Below are 16739 nucleotides of genomic sequence, written 5' to 3' on the forward strand. Positions count from 1 at the left end.
TCCAGTATACTCAACTTATTTTCTAATTTTCTGTTACTTGGGGATAAATATGCTGGAGGCTCTTATTGTGGACGATTGAATTATGTTATTTTTAAGTTGTTGCTAGCCAGAAGATTGTGCCTATAAATAAAATGTCTCGTTATTATTTAATTGGTAGTTTTCTGCTGGAAATACCTTATTCTGGTACTTATTTAATCTCAACACCAAATCTGTGTTACCACTTTATTTTCATCAATCTAACAAATAGTGCTCCATTTTTAAGCCAATGTGGAATTTTGAGCTACTAAAGTTCATGAAAATTTATCCAGAATAACTATGAAATGTTACAATTATAGCAAAATAAATACTATAAAATAACATTTGTAACACATCAAGTAGTGAAGTTGTACCTGGCCTGATTATAGTTAGCCGTTAGCTTGTTTGTTCCATAATAACTAATCTGTGTTTCTCCAAGCTGAAGCCCTTCTCAATTCAAAAGGTCTGAATTACCACTTTAAGTGCTCAGTAAACGTCACTGGTAAAATATTAGCTTTAAATAGTGTAGGGGAATATTAAGAAATATGAGTTAACCAACAAGTTCAATTTATTTCCAATTCCCTCATGTAGGTATAATTTAGGTCACCTGTTTCCAGTGTTTCAGGAGCCACAAATAGACCCGGTTTCTACTGGGTCGGTAATCCAGCTGAATGGTTCCAACGTCTCAACGCCCCAAAGCTCATTTACGATATTGCACCACACGCATTTTTTACAAGACATACTTTCATTTTTATGATAAATTAATTAGAATTGTACTTAATTGCTGCATAATTATCTTCAGCAGACCTCCCAGTGAGTTACAAGACAAATGTAAAGATGCCCTAAAGTCAATTGAATCTTTATTTTTGAAATGGATCGCAGAGTTCGGTGTTAAAAGGGGTCACTGTTATTAAGGGTTTCACTTGAGAATCATCTCCGTGTCGAACATCTGTCCCACTTTAGCGTTTATCTAAAGAATAGAAACGTTCTCCAGTAGCAGGCCTCTCTGTGAGGATGAATATTAAATGTTGCTCTTTTTGTTTCTAAAGTAATAAAAATATAATTATTTCAATCTATAAAAACTCATTCCAGCACTCCGCTTTCCAGGTCATCAATAAAGAACAGATCATTAAAGTCGGATAATACCTGTGATAATCAATGTAGCGAATTAACTACCGTAAATCCTCTAATACAGGCCCGGGTCTGTATTTGACTCAAGCTCATCAAGCTCCAGGCCTTTATTGGAAGGAGGGCCAGAATTAGAGGCAGGCCTCAATTTCTATTTGAGCAAAATGAACTAATGGTTCGCTGGAGTTTTTGACAATTAAAATTGCGCCCACATTTTCAAAGTTAAACACATTTCTTTTAACAACGGTAGTTTCTGCTTCAGCCCTCTCCCCCCTCCCCCTGCTTCAGCCCTCTCCCCCCTCCCCCTGCTTCAGCCCTCTCCCCCCTCCCCCTGCGCAGCGGCTACAAACTCACTGATGCGCCTGCAGCCTCTCGGAGTTCCTGCTGCTCTAAACATTAAAATAATTATTTCATTTTCTGTTCCTCACTTCTGATGACCTTCAGTGGTGTCTGTTTGTTGCAACCAGCAGGTACAAAAACTATCTTGTTTTTATTTGACTATTTTTCTGTCCTGCCTGTTTATTATCTTCCTGCATCTCCTCTCAATCCTAAAGAGAAACTGCTACCTGGGTTCATATATATTCACCTCATGAGTTACCTTTGAACTGCAGTTCTAAAAGATCTACCGACCGCTAAAACAGCGGAGTGCTCGCCGGCCGCATCAGTTAGGTGCGTTACCGAGGACTAAACAGGTGATAATAATAATAATAATGCATTGAACTTATATAGCGCTTTTCTAGACACTCAAAGACGCTTCCCACACGCTCTCACATTCACACACTGCTAGTGATGGTAAGCTACTTGTAGCCACAGCCGCCCTGGGGAGGTCTGACAGAGGCGAGGCTGCCATTTGGCGCTGTCGGCCCCTCTGACCACCACTAACACAGGCAAGTTGGGTGAAGTGTCTTGCCCAAGGACACAACAGCAGGATACCCCTGGCGGGAGCTGGAATCGGACCCATGACCCTCCGATCATGAGACAACCTGCTCTACCACCTGAGCTACTGCTGCCCCTTAAGGTGATGCCCCCCGATCCACAGCAGCGAAAAGCATCAGGCACAAATAAAAGAATAAAAGACAGAAAACATACAAGGAAATGAGCCGACATGAACGATCGCGTGTTAAATTAGTTTTTGAGGTGGCGACACCTGATTTGATAATGTTACTGTGGCCGTGCTCAGGATGCAGATGTCTGGAGCGCAACGATCAGAGCTTTGCATGTGCAAGCTTAAGGTTAGGATGGGGGTGAGGGTAAGGTTAAATTGCAAGAGGGTAAACTTCACAATATGGTTAAATGTCCGTTTTACGGCGGGTGTCAGTACCGACGCTCTGGCACAGCGCGTTGCCTCCCGACACACAGGAGCTTGTCACCTGCTGACAGCAGGCTGCTGTCTTTTCTGAGGACTGCATCTTGCCGGTCATTATCACGTGACAGCGACTAGTCGATGACAGGCATAACAAGTCACTATAGAGCGGTGAAGTCGACTAGTGACTAGTTCATACAACCCCTGCTACTGCTCCCCAGAGTGTTCTGCAGCATAATCAGCACGTTCTCTTTGAACTTGATATCAAATTTTCGCCTCCTCTTCGTCTCCGTACGGTTAAAGTTACCCTCGCGGTCTATCACTGGCAAATCAAAAGAGAGGCGGATGACACAACCCCCCCGTGGTACTTGCTTGTTACCACATTCCACCCGGCCACAATAAAAAACCGGCCATTATTCACCTCCGCCGACTTCAACACCGGCCCAAATATGATACCCGGCAGTTAATTGAATACAGGCTAATATTAGAGGATTTACGGTAATTACAGTTTAACATAAAAAAAACTAAACAGCTGCAGATTTAATAAAACTGTGAAGTGCTTGTGATGTTAATATAAATAGAACAGCTACTTGAAGGATTATGCATTAATCTATGTTGAATGAAAGATTTTGAAGGCATTTCACACCACATAATTAAATTAAATAGATGTTTCTTTTTTTATTATTTTTTTTAATAAATTGCATTTTTAGTTCATGAAGGAGTTCTATGGGCCCTTGAAATTCCCTCTGAGACTCTTTCAAAGGAGACACTGTATGACATTTGTCTTGAGTAATAATTGTTCTGTGGTCCATAAAAAAGCATGAAGTTCTTTGCGCATGTCGCTCACATGAGGCAGTTTCAGCAGTTGTGAGCCTTTTCAGGTACAGATTTAGATCATTCTGCAAGGCGTGAACTGGCGAACCCCGTGAGGACACCCAACACAGAGAGAACGCTTTAGAAAAGAGTTTTATTAAAAGTCTCCGAGGGAGGGAACCTGGGTGGAGGGAACAGACAAAGGTCAGGCTGAATCATGGTCAGGAAGCAGTCAGGTTCGTTACCAGTGGAGCCGAGGGCAGAGAAATCCAGTTTGGGAGCGTTTGTGGTCATGGTCAGGGGTAAGGTCAGTGGTCGAGCATTGTGGGTCAGCGGCAACAGGAAAATCCAAAGGAACAGGCAAAGCATGGTCAAGTTATGTGGAAACAAGGCGTTCTGGAATGTGGTGCTAACTGGAGAGCTGGATGGGTCTTTAATGGCAGGAGGAGTGTCAAGAGCTGATTAGCAGGAGCAGGTGTGTGTGATGAGGTTAACAAGCACTGTGCTGTGGTTGCTATAACAACGAGGCATGGGCCATGACACTGTCACTTTAAGAAAGCAAGCTGTAGTTGGCCACGCCCACCCATCCCTGCTTAGGCTGGGCGAACAGCTGCTGCCCCTCTAGCAACAACTCTCCTGCATGTGAGAGGTGGTTCTATGCAAATTTCCCCATTTGTGACATCACAAGCGGGGACTTTTCGAAACTGCTTGTTTGAGGCAAATAATTCCAAAACCAAACACGGACAGAAAATTAGACATTTTTGGGGTTCTTTTCCCCCACATTTGGAGTGTTTATAGAGGCAGTAGAGACCCACTTGGCAGCACATTTTACATAATATATCCCCTTTAACATGGGCCTGCATGGTGGCACAGCTGGTAGGATTGTGACACCCCAGCAAGAAGGTTGCAGGTTGAAATCTTGGCTGTTGCCTTTCTGCATGGAGTTTTTTTCTGGGTTCTCCAGTTTCTGGAGTAGAGGCTCTGAATAGTTTCGAGGTGTGCTCATGGTGGTGTACCTGAGGGACTGCAGACCGGTCCCTGCCCCTATCCTGACCATCATGTCCCTGTGTGAGCGGTTTAGAAAATTAGTTTTAGTAAAACATTTTAGTTATAGTGTCTTTTATTGAGGATCAGAAGCTTTACATGCAAAAATAAAATCAGCTGATCTTACAGGTCTTTCTCTCCACATCACAGAAAGCAACAAGTCAAAACTTAAGGAACAAAAGTGTAAATCCTTTAAATATGGCAGAACGCACCATGATCATTATGTAAGATGTAACATGTTTTGTGCATTTCTTTAAGCTAAACTGTCGAATATTGCTCAAATCAAACTATTGTGGGTATTAATTGTGCTAAATCTGCTGAAGTCAGTTATTTCAGCCAGAGCTTAGATTTGTTCATGTTTGCAGCCATTTTGAAATTTTCAAATGAAAAGCTAAAAATAAATGAAAATCATTCAGTGAAATGACATGCCAATAAATTAGGTACATATTTATATTTAAACTCTTGGCTAAACTATTTACTGCACTGCCCCAAGTGGGCAAGAGTAATTTCAACTCTGATGCAAAATTAAAATAATTTCATGCAGATTTTCCGTTCTCTGAGTTATTTTTGAAAGATAATAATTTTTTTAATAAATTATCTGCATCATTTTCAACGATTTGCAAAAACAAACATTATCTGGTTATGATCTTATGCATGGTTTTAGGGATGTTCCATTTCTTTTATACTGGATTTTTTTTTTAGTTAGGTACATGTAAGTGATCCAGACTGCTAAAGTCGAACATGCTGCCATATCCTCTGAGCTCACGGCAGATCTAACAGAAGATGATATCTTCTTACACTTTGCATTTTGTAGTATGTAGCCAATGTTGTCAGAATGAGAAGTGCTCAGATAAGGAGGTGTGAATTTTTAAATTTATCTGCCCGCTTCACACAGTCAAGGTAAGCCCTGTTTGTCATGCACTGAGCAAAATGAATTCCCTGCTTGTATAATGAATTGTCTCCACATCCACGTGAATGTTAAATTGGCTGCTTTACCAGAAGTTTAAAGGAAGAAAAGGCATAGAGTGTGCAGTCAGGCAGCTTGGTAGCGGGCAAAGTGCTCACGTTTCAGCCAATAATGCATCACAGACAGAAACTGCAGGAAGTTGGGAAGAAAAGGATGCTGCAAGCAGATTCACTAAAGGTGCCTTTTCTCTTTTAGCTCATCAACTTCTTCTGATGTGCGTTTCTTCTCAGCATCAAATGCACAGAAGCACATTAGCTGCTTGTTGTTGTAAAACACATTAAGCAGATGGACTATATGAGAAAATAAATGTATTGGATTTTTGCATAAATGACTTCATTGGTCACACTTGTGACCATACAGAATGTGTTTATTGCAAAAGAATGACTATACAATACTGGTCCCTTCAATAACATTACTTAGTGCATTACTAAGCATTAATAAACTACTTAATAAGGTATTAAAACTGCTTAACTATATTAAGTAATGCATTACTAAGCAGCTACTCTCCTGGGGCCTCATTTACCAAGCTTGCTTACGCACAAAACAGGGTCAGAAAACCAGGGGTGCAGAAAGGATTTTCAAACTGGGGGGGACAAAGTTCCAATGTACCCTCCCCCAAACACATGCACGCACGCACACACACACACACACACACACACACACACACAGACACACGCACACACACACACACACAAACTATTGCAAGCGCCGTAACTAGAGCTCAGTCAGTTTGTGTAATTTCATCAATGGTTTACGTAAAAACTAACTTTTATATACGTGTTTGAAGCCGTTATGCAGCGGAACGCTGGCAACAAAGCTCTGCCTGATCAACACTATAAATGATAAATGATCCACACTTACATAGCGCCTCTCAGAGTAAGGACTCCAAAGTGCTTTACACTACAGTGTATCATTATCCATTCACACACATTCACACACTGATGGTGATGAGCTACGATGTAGCCACAGCTGCCCTGGGGTGCACTGACAGAGGCGCCCCATTATTTAATTCAGTCATTTGTTATTCTCCCAATCAATTACTAACCAAAACCTCATGCTTTATGCAAAACATGAAATGATTTTCAGCGTACCGATCTTTACAGAAAACATAAAAGCCCTAAAAAACTGCACATAAAATATAATAAGAAACAAAATTCACTTATCACTTAGAGCAGTAGTTCCCAAACCTTTCAGCCAACAGACGTTCCTTCGTATTTTTACGTTATTTATACATTTTCATTATATTTGGAAAGTTTTTATTTATGTACAAATATATAAATCTCTTAAATTTTATAAATCTCTTAAATTTTATATTTTACTTTTTTATGATTATGTGACACACTTGACTTCCATACATAACGCATTGGCATCTGCCTCTTTTTTACGGCTTTATTTTTTTTACATTGTTGCTACGTCTGTCACGTTAGCGGTGTTTTACCATCATTTCTACATCCATCACGTCCCAGAGAAGGTTAAACCAACATCAAACCCAACGTTTGGAGCTTGTAACCTCCACACACCTCTCGTGCAGCACCAGCTGTCTGATGCTGCAGCAGCGTCCATCTTCCCGGCTGGATGAGTGAATTTCTTCATCAGAGTCAACATTCTGCTTCATAATCAGAGTCAGTCATTACCAGACAAAGTGATCAGTCAACAAAGACCAGACCTGCCAGCAATTATACGTTTTATCCATCGACATATAAATATGGTTTTATCTAATATTTACGCTCTTCATGCTGCACGCATCTCCTCCTCTCCCCGACTGGGAGCCTCTCGGCAGGAGGCGATTTTCAAACTCTAAAAACTCCCAAACTTTGCTTAGCCTGAAGGTTCCACATCTCCACTATCTTCTGGTGTAAAGTAACTTCATGAGGGATCATAATTGTAGATGAGACTTGTTAAAGTCAGCAATGAGGCTTTGGTGCTGTTAACGAGTAAGTCCCAACACTGACAACAACGTACTGAAACTAGAACCAACATGCATAAACAGACAGATCGGTCCCGCCTACTTACACTGTTGGTCTTTTTTAAATACGCAGTCATCGTTGCCTTTTTCAATTCATCCTGCATCCTAGCAGCAACCACTTGGCGCCTCTGGAGTCGGTGTTTGTTTACGTCATGCTGCATTCAATGTAATTGGAAAAAGGAGCTTCAAGCGCTTAACCTCCGATTTTGTTTTCTTTCTGGCCTTAGTTGGGGGGGACGGATCGGGGTCGATCTGAATCTGGGGGGACAGATCCCCCCGTCCCCCACCCTATCTGCGTGCCTGCAGAAAACTGCGTAAGCAACTTTCCACGCAAACTTTGGGATTTATGAAAGAAAACTTAGCGGAAAAATGTGCACAACTTTAAGTTGACTAGGGACCTGGCTTACACACATGTTGGACATGGAGAGCACCTGCAGTGCTGCTGCTGAGAAGATACAATTATGAAATCCTGCAGCATTATCAATTGTACTGCTTCGTTTTCACACAGAACAAGACCCCTCACATGCACACACACGCGCACGCACGCACACACACACACACACACACACACACACACATGTGCGCACACTCACACGTGCGTGCTCACAAGACACCCACACGCACACATACAAGCGCGCACACACACATGCACGTGCGCGCGCACACACACACACACACACAGCCTGAACCACAGAATACGGAATGCAGAATCTCAGCAGGGGGGCAGATTGAGACAGAACATCATGCTTCTGTGACAGTGTGTGTCCTGTCACTGTGACCCGATTGATGATGCGCCCTGGCTACCTGTACAGGGAAGATCTCTGTTTGGCTGACTGGTTAGTGTGCACGACTTTCACCCGGGAGTCTAGGGATCGAATCCTGATTCGACCATTTTTTTAATATCCGCCACAGATCTCTCTGAAGAACTCAACATTGACGGCTTCAGCAACACTGTGCTACTCCGCGGATTTTCTCTTATTTGTTTTGCAAAAGCACTTCCTTTCATTTCTCCACCTCACCCACAGGTACCTCAATTTCTGCTTCTGTGAAATTGTGCTTCCTTCATCTGCCTTGATCTACGGTCGCCATGTCATTGGTGGAGCGCTGCAACAGCCGGCTTATGTATATGCATGAGATCCACAAGGCACTTTGCATTGACCATTTATGGCAGTAAGTGGGCGTGGTGAGGGCGGGATGTGACTAAAAAGCAGCTGAGAATCATTTTTGTTAGTCTCCAATTTATGAAGCGGAGATTGCGTGCTGCTGTGTGTACTCCATGTTACAAACCTGCTTGGTATAAGTACATTTTTTTTGCTGAGTTTAAGTGCGGTTTTAGTAAGGATTCTACGCCATGTTTGATAAATGAGACCCCTGGTCCTTTGTTCTAACCTTAAGGACACTTAAAAGTTGGACCCATTGTTTATTAAAGCTTAATAATGCACTAAATAATGTTTATAAAGGGACCTTTTTTGTAAAATGTTATTGATTTTTTTTGCCATTCTCAGCCTGGCAAAACATATTTATGTGAATATATAGTTTGAATGCGACCCATAGAAAAAGCTCAGTCATGGGACAGATATTTTTGGAAGATTAGTTAAAAAAAATAACAACAACCTTTTAATATTCATACACTGGGTACACTGAATTAAACTTTTCCTGACATGCCTGTCCTATTTTTAAGGTAAGAGTGCCCCTGATTGATTCTTTTACTGGTTTTTTCCTGTCACGTAAATGCCACCAGACCTTGGGAAAGAGGAAACTTTCCATAAATATGGGCACACGTTCCTTCATAGGCAGCATTCAAATTCAAGCTCCTCCAGAGAAGAAAGGTGCTGTTTACTTGACAGCACAGAGCAAAGAGAAAAAAAAATGTTCTTTTTGTGAGGGCTTTTGTTCGTTACTAGTGCTTAAATCTAATTTGCACTAGTAACATAAAAGCAATCCTACATAAAATAACACTTTCAAAAGATAAACTATGTTATTGTACTCCCAGCCTCCGTGCAGCATCTCCGTGGCCCCCTTCAGACAGGCCATGAAAAACGGAAATGTTCCGGAATCTGTTCGTAAGACCTTTCTGTCTGAATACAAACATCCGGATAACGTGTTCCGGAATTTATCCAGACGAAGCCCCTAGTAACAGGTCCGGACTTGTTACGGACAGGGTGGCTCCTTCAGCATGGTGTCATGGTCCGTGGTGAGCTGCCAGCCTATAACCCTGATCTCTTCTGAGTATTGTTTTCACAGGTGGGAGTGTCTGAGAGCTCCCAGCTGCAGCTGATCTCACCATCAAGGCCCAGGGGATTTAAGGAGCAGTGTGACACTTCACCACGCCGGATGATTACTCTGTTTGGGTAGTTTCAGCCTCAACCTGACCTTGAAACTAGTACTTGTATCCTTGTTAACCTGTCGCAAGTAAAACCCTTGATGCTCTCTCCTGCTCTCCTCCAGGTTCCTCTCAATTCATCATCAGCTCCAGAACAAGCCCGGATCTCAGTCTACCTGACGCACTGCTTCATCCCCTGGCCGCCCGCTCTCAGCCGCTCACCAACCAACATCCATTCCTGCTCCTCCACCTCTGGACAACCAATACCTCACCTTTGGATCTCCTCAGCTCACCCGGACCCGACAATCCTTCCTGTGCAATTACCACTACCAAGTAACAGTAAGACCAGCCCTCAGATAAGTTCCCATTGGGTTACGCCTTATATTCACTCTGTCTCCCTCCTTAGAATCTCTCCTGGATTCCTGCTGCCAGTCCTGCATCTCGTTGGTTCCCGTCTCTTGCTTTCTCCTTATGTAGTAAATAAAACCTTTTACTTACATTCCTGCTCTCCGTGTTTGGATTCAGCATGTCGTGGGTCAAGAAATTGCCACCCAGACGTGACACATGGCCGTCACTAGGATTGAGATATAGGGGGGGCTTAGCCCCAGGAGCTTGACCTTGAAAGTTTTTTGTCACACCCTGCAAAAACTTTGTCAATTAATTCATTATATGAAGAACATTTAACAAAACCTATTATTTTATCACTTTCTTTTCCTTTCCTACCTTTGTGCATTTTCTCTCTTCTTTTTATAAAAAATAACACTTAATCAGTTAATTAGTGGGGTCTATGTTGAAGAATGATTTTATGTAAGTCCATTAAAAATTAGATATGTTATATTTCCAAATAAAGCTATTCATTTCAGTCTACTGCACTTAACAGGGGGAAATGATGTAGTCATTTATTTAATTTGTTTAATTACAACTTGTTTAATTATAAATGTTACTGAAATGTGACAATAAAGAACAAATGAATAATTGTCAAACTTTTATTCTGCCAAATGAGTGTGCAGTTGACAGTTTTCATATATGAATAACACTGCTATGATATGGAATAAAGGAGTGTGTAATTAACAATTACAAGACAAAATAACAGTATATATAAAAATATCCAGCAAGTAGTAGAACTTATAATACAGAAAGTCAACTATACAGATACAACTTGACATAAGGTTGCAGGTCACATGATAATTATAGTTTTTTTTTTCTCAAGTTCTCTTACCTGTTCACTCCTAAACAGAAAACTGTTCAGTTTTGCTTGGGAACTTTGTGCTCAGGTAAATGCTCATAACGATGCGCTCGCCCCTGTTTTCGCTGTGGATCACTGACCTTGACCATGCAGATCTCCTCAGCATCAACCACCTGGTCTCTCTCCTGTTCCTCACTCACTCTCTTAAAAAATCTTCGTATATCCATCTAGCCAACACATTGAAAAACATTTTCAATTTCTAATGCCAGAACAAATGCTACTATGCCATTTAGTTTTCACTCACAATAATTGAAACAGCCATTGGTGGATAAATGATACAGAAAATGGACAACTGTTAGTCTAATATAGCCTATTTTTGGTTGCTCATGATGATGGCATTTTCCATAACGTCACATTAAGCTGCCAAAATTTATGTTAAAGTCAGATGAGTACAATATCTCCTTTCTTTACCATAGGTAAACATAGGAAATATTAAGCAACTGACAACCCACATGGAAATAATTCATATAAACATATAGGTTTTAATATATGTTTTGATGTAGCTTTTGAATATATGTGACATATATAAAACTGGCTGTTTACTATATTATAGATACATATATGTACCTATAATATATTATATATATATATATTATAGAAAAATGGTCAATAATATACACATTCGGCCATATTCTGATTCAGGTTTTTAGTGTGGAGTGATTTTTGTGCCACCAACTGGAGCGTGCAGTGATAAATCTGCAAGAGTAACACCTGCTCTGCAGTCATATGCAGCCCTCTCTCTGCGTGCTCAACTCCGTCTCTGCCTGCACAAATCTCCCTGTTGTTGCTCAATTTGCAATTTTTAAAGCAATGTAGCCTCTCCGTCAGCCAATCAGACAGCTCTCCATAATGCAAAAGCATGTCCAGGAAATACTGCCAGGAAAATTGCACTTTTTTCAGGCCCTGTCCACACGTAGCCGGGGATCTGCCAAAACGTAGATATTTTTCTACGTTTTGGCCTGTCATCCACACGAAAACGGATTTTTTTCACACTAAAATGGATCTTTTTAAAAACTCCAGCCAAAGTGAAGATCTGCGTTTTCTCCGTTTTGGGTGTCTGCGTGTGGACGGACAAAACCGGAGTTTTAAGGTCCGCAACGTCACTTTCCGCGACAAAGCAATGCTGACATCACGTGTGCGACCTGTGTTTACACTAGCCGGCATCATGGAAGCCTTCAGAGCTGCGCTCTGTCACTACCCGATCCATCAATTGTCCAAGCACTTTCTGCTTGTTTGTTTTTGCAAGCGGAATTACTGCTCCTTGCGGAAGACCACAGACGAAGGACGAGGTTAAGAACGGGGGAAGTACTGCCGCCTACAGGTCTGGCATGTCCTTAACAACGTATTTATTCTGGTACGTGTGGACAGAGTTTGTTTTTAAAACGCGGTGGTGTGGATGCAAGTTTTTGGAGGGGCGGGTATTCATTTTTAAAAAACCCCGGCTACGTGTGGACTAGGCCTCAGATAAAGAGGACTTTATATAATTATATTTAATTAGGTTGATTAACCCTCCTCTTTTCCTGGGACATTTCCACTGTTCACTTCCTTTTACACATCAAGGGATCATTTATGTCTGACCAAACAGAGAAGAAACACTTTATATGTTGAAATTAAAAGTCCTCTTTAACTGAAAAGAGTGCAATTTAACAATTTTAGGAATGGGCAATGTGTCTTTTCTGGAAGTCAAATATGGTCACCCTAATCATGACACATGAATTACAACAATGTATTTTGCAGGCAGTGGATGGTGACTGGTAGCTAACCAGCAGCAGAAAGCAGTTTAATAAGCTGTTAAATTGGTGTTTTTCTGTAAAGCAGTATTTCCTGGACATGCTTTGGTTGGATAAAACAGAGCTGTCTGTGACTGACTGTTGGAGAGGCTACTTGTTGAGGAGAGCAGGGAGAGATTTGCATGCGCAGAGACAGAGTTGAGCCCACAGAACAGGCTGCAGCTGCTGCACACAAGCGCAGAGCAGGTTCTGTTTGTGCAGACTCATTACTGTACTCTCAAGTTGGTGGCACTAAGTCACTCAATGAACTGGCTGGCTCGTTAATCATCTCACTTCAGGGGAGTTTTCCGACCATTTTACCATTTAAAATAAACCAAAATGATAGGGGGGCTTGTGATTATTTTAGGGGGGCTGAAGCCCCCCTAAAACGGACCTAACGACGTCAGCGTGCTTCAGACTGGTGAGGTAGAGTTCCGGACAAGGGGGAGGGGGAGGAGGAGGGGACCGGGGGACGCTGTGCGCACCTATATAACTCGCTCCTGTAGCATGCGGCGAACCATGGCAGCTCGCCTCCTACGGTACCGTCTAGACGCGCGACGGAGCGCTTCACACCGCTTCAGTGATTCCTTTAACCATTGAGCTTCATCATCCAGGTCTCTTATGCGTCTTCGTGTGCGCAGAATTATGCTTAAGTGCCTCGTGATTCTTATCTTGAGAGGCGCTATAGAAATGATATTTTCTTCTTCTTCTTCTTAACATAAGTCCGATTCCACCCCCACCCCACCCCCCGCCGCCGTCAGACATCTGGAACTTTTCCCCAATAATACCTAGCTGCGGACATTGGCCAAACGCCCCGGCCAAACACGCCCCAGCCAACCCCCCCCCCCCCCCCCCCCCCCCCCCACGTTGAGCTACCCCCGAGCTCAACAACGGCGAACAACACAATTGAAAGAAAATAAAGAAAGAAATAGTATTAATGTAATTAAACAGACAGAACTCCAGGTTTAAATATGAGTGTACGGATTTTCTTGGCCATCCCCAGTGAGATTATAAAACACAGATACCACCAGCAAATAATTAGTTGCCGTACAATATGCACAACATGCCTATGCTTACTTAAGTTAGCAGGTGAGTAATGTATGTGCAAGTGTTTATTTTAGTGGTAATCGTTTTAATTAACCCCTTAAGCCCACTGGCCTCCATTTTTGGGAGCACGCCTCCTACAGCAACATTTAACTTTCAACCATTTGTTATTACAGGCACTAACAGTAGGTCTAAGTTCATACGAGTGAGTAGTTAATATCTATGTTACTATTTATGGTTTTTTATTGCTTCTTTACAGTGAAAAGCTGCTGATGTGTAATTTTTAGGCATATTTACATGTGTATGTATGCATTTCATATATTCTATTAACAGGAATAATTGCTGGCCCTTTGACACAAAATGTATTGATTTAGAAATTACTAAAATATTTTGCATTAAGTATACAATTCACAAGTCTAGTAAACTGATATTGACCATACACTAATCTGGAAAGAATATGCTGTAAACACAGAAGCAGAAAAGTTTGGCTTTAGAAAAAAGTTCAGACAAATGAACCATCCAGCAACAGCTTTTATTGGCCTTACAAAAACCTTCAAAAAATAAAAAATAAAAAAAGTCCACACAATGAGATGAGTCCAGAGCTTTTCTGAATTTCTCCCAGTATATGAGCAGTTCCATGGCATAGGACATCAGCTGCCTCTCACTAATGAGACAAAGATAAATAGCAATTAGTAAAAATGACATTTACACCTTAGGGCTGTCATAAACAATGTGAAAACAATACATATAGGCATTAGCACTGTTCTTGTGTTTGTAGAATACATCCAGTCACACTGCCGTACATTTCTGTGGCTTTGTCTGGTCAACATTCATGGACAGCTGAAAGTGCATGGATGGTTGCCTGAGTAATGAGGTGAACAAAAGGACATCTTTCATGTAGACATTAGTCTGTCATGTTGCAGGTAACAAGATATTAACCATGAGTTATAGAGTGACAACAGTAAAGGCAAAAAATATTTTCATGTGTTACAAAAAAATTTTCAGAATGCTGACCACGTTGTGTTGGTCCATGCCGTCATTGTCCTTAATCACGACACACAAAAAACATGACTTCATGCACAGCAGTTACAATTAATTTTATTTTGTTGTCATGCAATAATCTTCACTCATATTCACCTGCTCTCTGGGTGGAAAGCTGTAGGGTGTATTAAAATACACATGGTCGGTGTCCTGTGGATTCAGAGGAAAGCAAATAATTGTATCAGTTTGATTTACAGTTATCCAAGAGGATTGACATTTGCACTTATACCACCACTATTGAAAGTTGACAACATATCAAACTTTCGGCTATTTAAAATCAACAAATAAACCAAAACAAATTGGAAAAGCTAAATACAGCAACTGATAATTGTGGGACCGTCTCAGAATCATTCCATCCCTGAAAGTGGTGACCTATTTTCAAACAGGCAGGAGTAAGGTCTTCACTGACCATGGTGCTGCGTTCATGTTCTCTTTTTCTTTTTATCCTGAATACCGGTGGTACATTGGTACGAAGGGTTGCCTGTCCCTCTTCTGTAAAATGGGCAAACTTCCTTCCATACCTGTAATAAACACATATTTTCATGAGCCAGAATTGAGAAAAGTGTGACCATAAAAGGAAGCCCTGCAGCGTACCCTTCCAGGCCAAGGGTTTCTAATAGGACAATGCACCACCAGTAGACACATGTCATCCTAATAAAGACCACAGGTACACTGTGAGGACACATTAGTCATAGTATATTAACAATATTTGAAACGTAGTGATAGAATTTTTACATTTTTCTTTTGTAAACTTACCACACTGAAGTCAAAGGATGCTTCCATAGCAAAGTACCAGGCATACTGTAGTGATGACACATTTTCAAACAATATATATGAGACTGCTCAGTGACAGAGTGGGCACACATTTACACTAAAATATGTAGTGCAGATCATTACAATAAACTGTATATTAGAGAAGACATGATAAACTGCATGGATAGAATTAGCACTGTCCACAATCCATTTATTAACTTTATGTAATGCTGTTTTTGTTGTGGTTTTGTTTTGTTACTGTGTTGATTTCAAGTAATTCAATTGTGTAATGTAGCTTTACATGAACCTAACATAGTTCTTCAATTGAAGCCATGCAAAATACTACATATTATCCAATCAGTGGCTCCAGCTTCTGTACCTGGAACTCAATTAACGTCATATAGAAAAATTTATTGGCTTAAAGATGCAATTATAAATAAGATCCAACAAAAGAATACAAAAAATCGTGTGTCACGTTATTGTATACAGCATTACCGTCACTCACCATTATCATGAAGACACCACAATCATTGCCATGTGTCTGCTTAGGAACACCCTGTATGACAGTTAAATTCAACAAATAGCCGATAATTACATTTCAGTTTAATTTTGATATTGCAGGCAATACCTCCAAATCCAGAGCAGTTTTCTCCACCCAGGTTCCCACAGCTGTCTGCTGTGCAACATCTCTGAGTAACCCCAAAAAAACAAAAACAAAAACAAAAAAAAAAAAACAATGTAAAACTTAAAAAGCTATACGCTGCTATGATTTTGTAAGAGATAAAAAAAAATTTAATAAATTGATGGCATGTGAACCGTATCAATAGGCGTGTTTCCACTACAAGAACTTGAGGATAGATTTACAGGAACCTCCCGACATGTCAAGCGGCCGTTTTCAGGAACCTTCTGAGTACCTGCTCTGGAGTAGCTGATTGGTTGTAACTCAGTAGGAAATGACATCAGCAGACGTCAAAAACAACTGACAGCAGCAGGGGCGGCGTTAGGCCCGGCTACTTGGGCTGAAGCCCCGGATCTTTCATGATAAGCCCCGGATCTAAATCGCGGAAGTAACATGCAGTACCAAAGTCCAACAGAGAGGGCGCAGCTGGCAGTAGTTTGTATACAGCCTGCCTGAGCCTCCACCACTGAAGAAGAAGCCCTTCAGCAGCCGGCTTCTTCTACACTCTCTGCCTGAAACACATGAGTGAAGATGGACATACGGACGTTTTTTAGACCAAAAGTACGGCGACAGAACCCCAGCTTTGATGAGACTGGTGCTGACTCAGGTTTGTGAGTCTTATTTGAAAATATTTGTTGTGCTGCTGGT

The 16739-nt window shown here is 41.3% G+C and overlaps 1 long non-coding RNA gene across 1 annotated transcript; it reads left to right on the plus strand.

Moving 5' to 3' along the window:
* The first annotated feature begins 8890 nt into the window (after window positions 1-8890).
* LOC139062719 (uncharacterized) lies at window positions 8891-10230 on the plus strand. The gene is made up of 3 exons (XR_011516288.1): window positions 8891-9587; window positions 9685-9898; window positions 9966-10230. It is a non-coding gene; the product is annotated as an uncharacterized lncRNA (long non-coding RNA).
* The last annotated feature ends 6509 nt before the right edge of the window (window positions 10231-16739 follow it).

Source organism: Nothobranchius furzeri, chromosome 14 (genome assembly GCF_043380555.1).
Source record: "Nothobranchius furzeri strain GRZ-AD chromosome 14, NfurGRZ-RIMD1, whole genome shotgun sequence".
Taxonomy (NCBI): domain Eukaryota; kingdom Metazoa; phylum Chordata; class Actinopteri; order Cyprinodontiformes; family Nothobranchiidae; genus Nothobranchius; species Nothobranchius furzeri.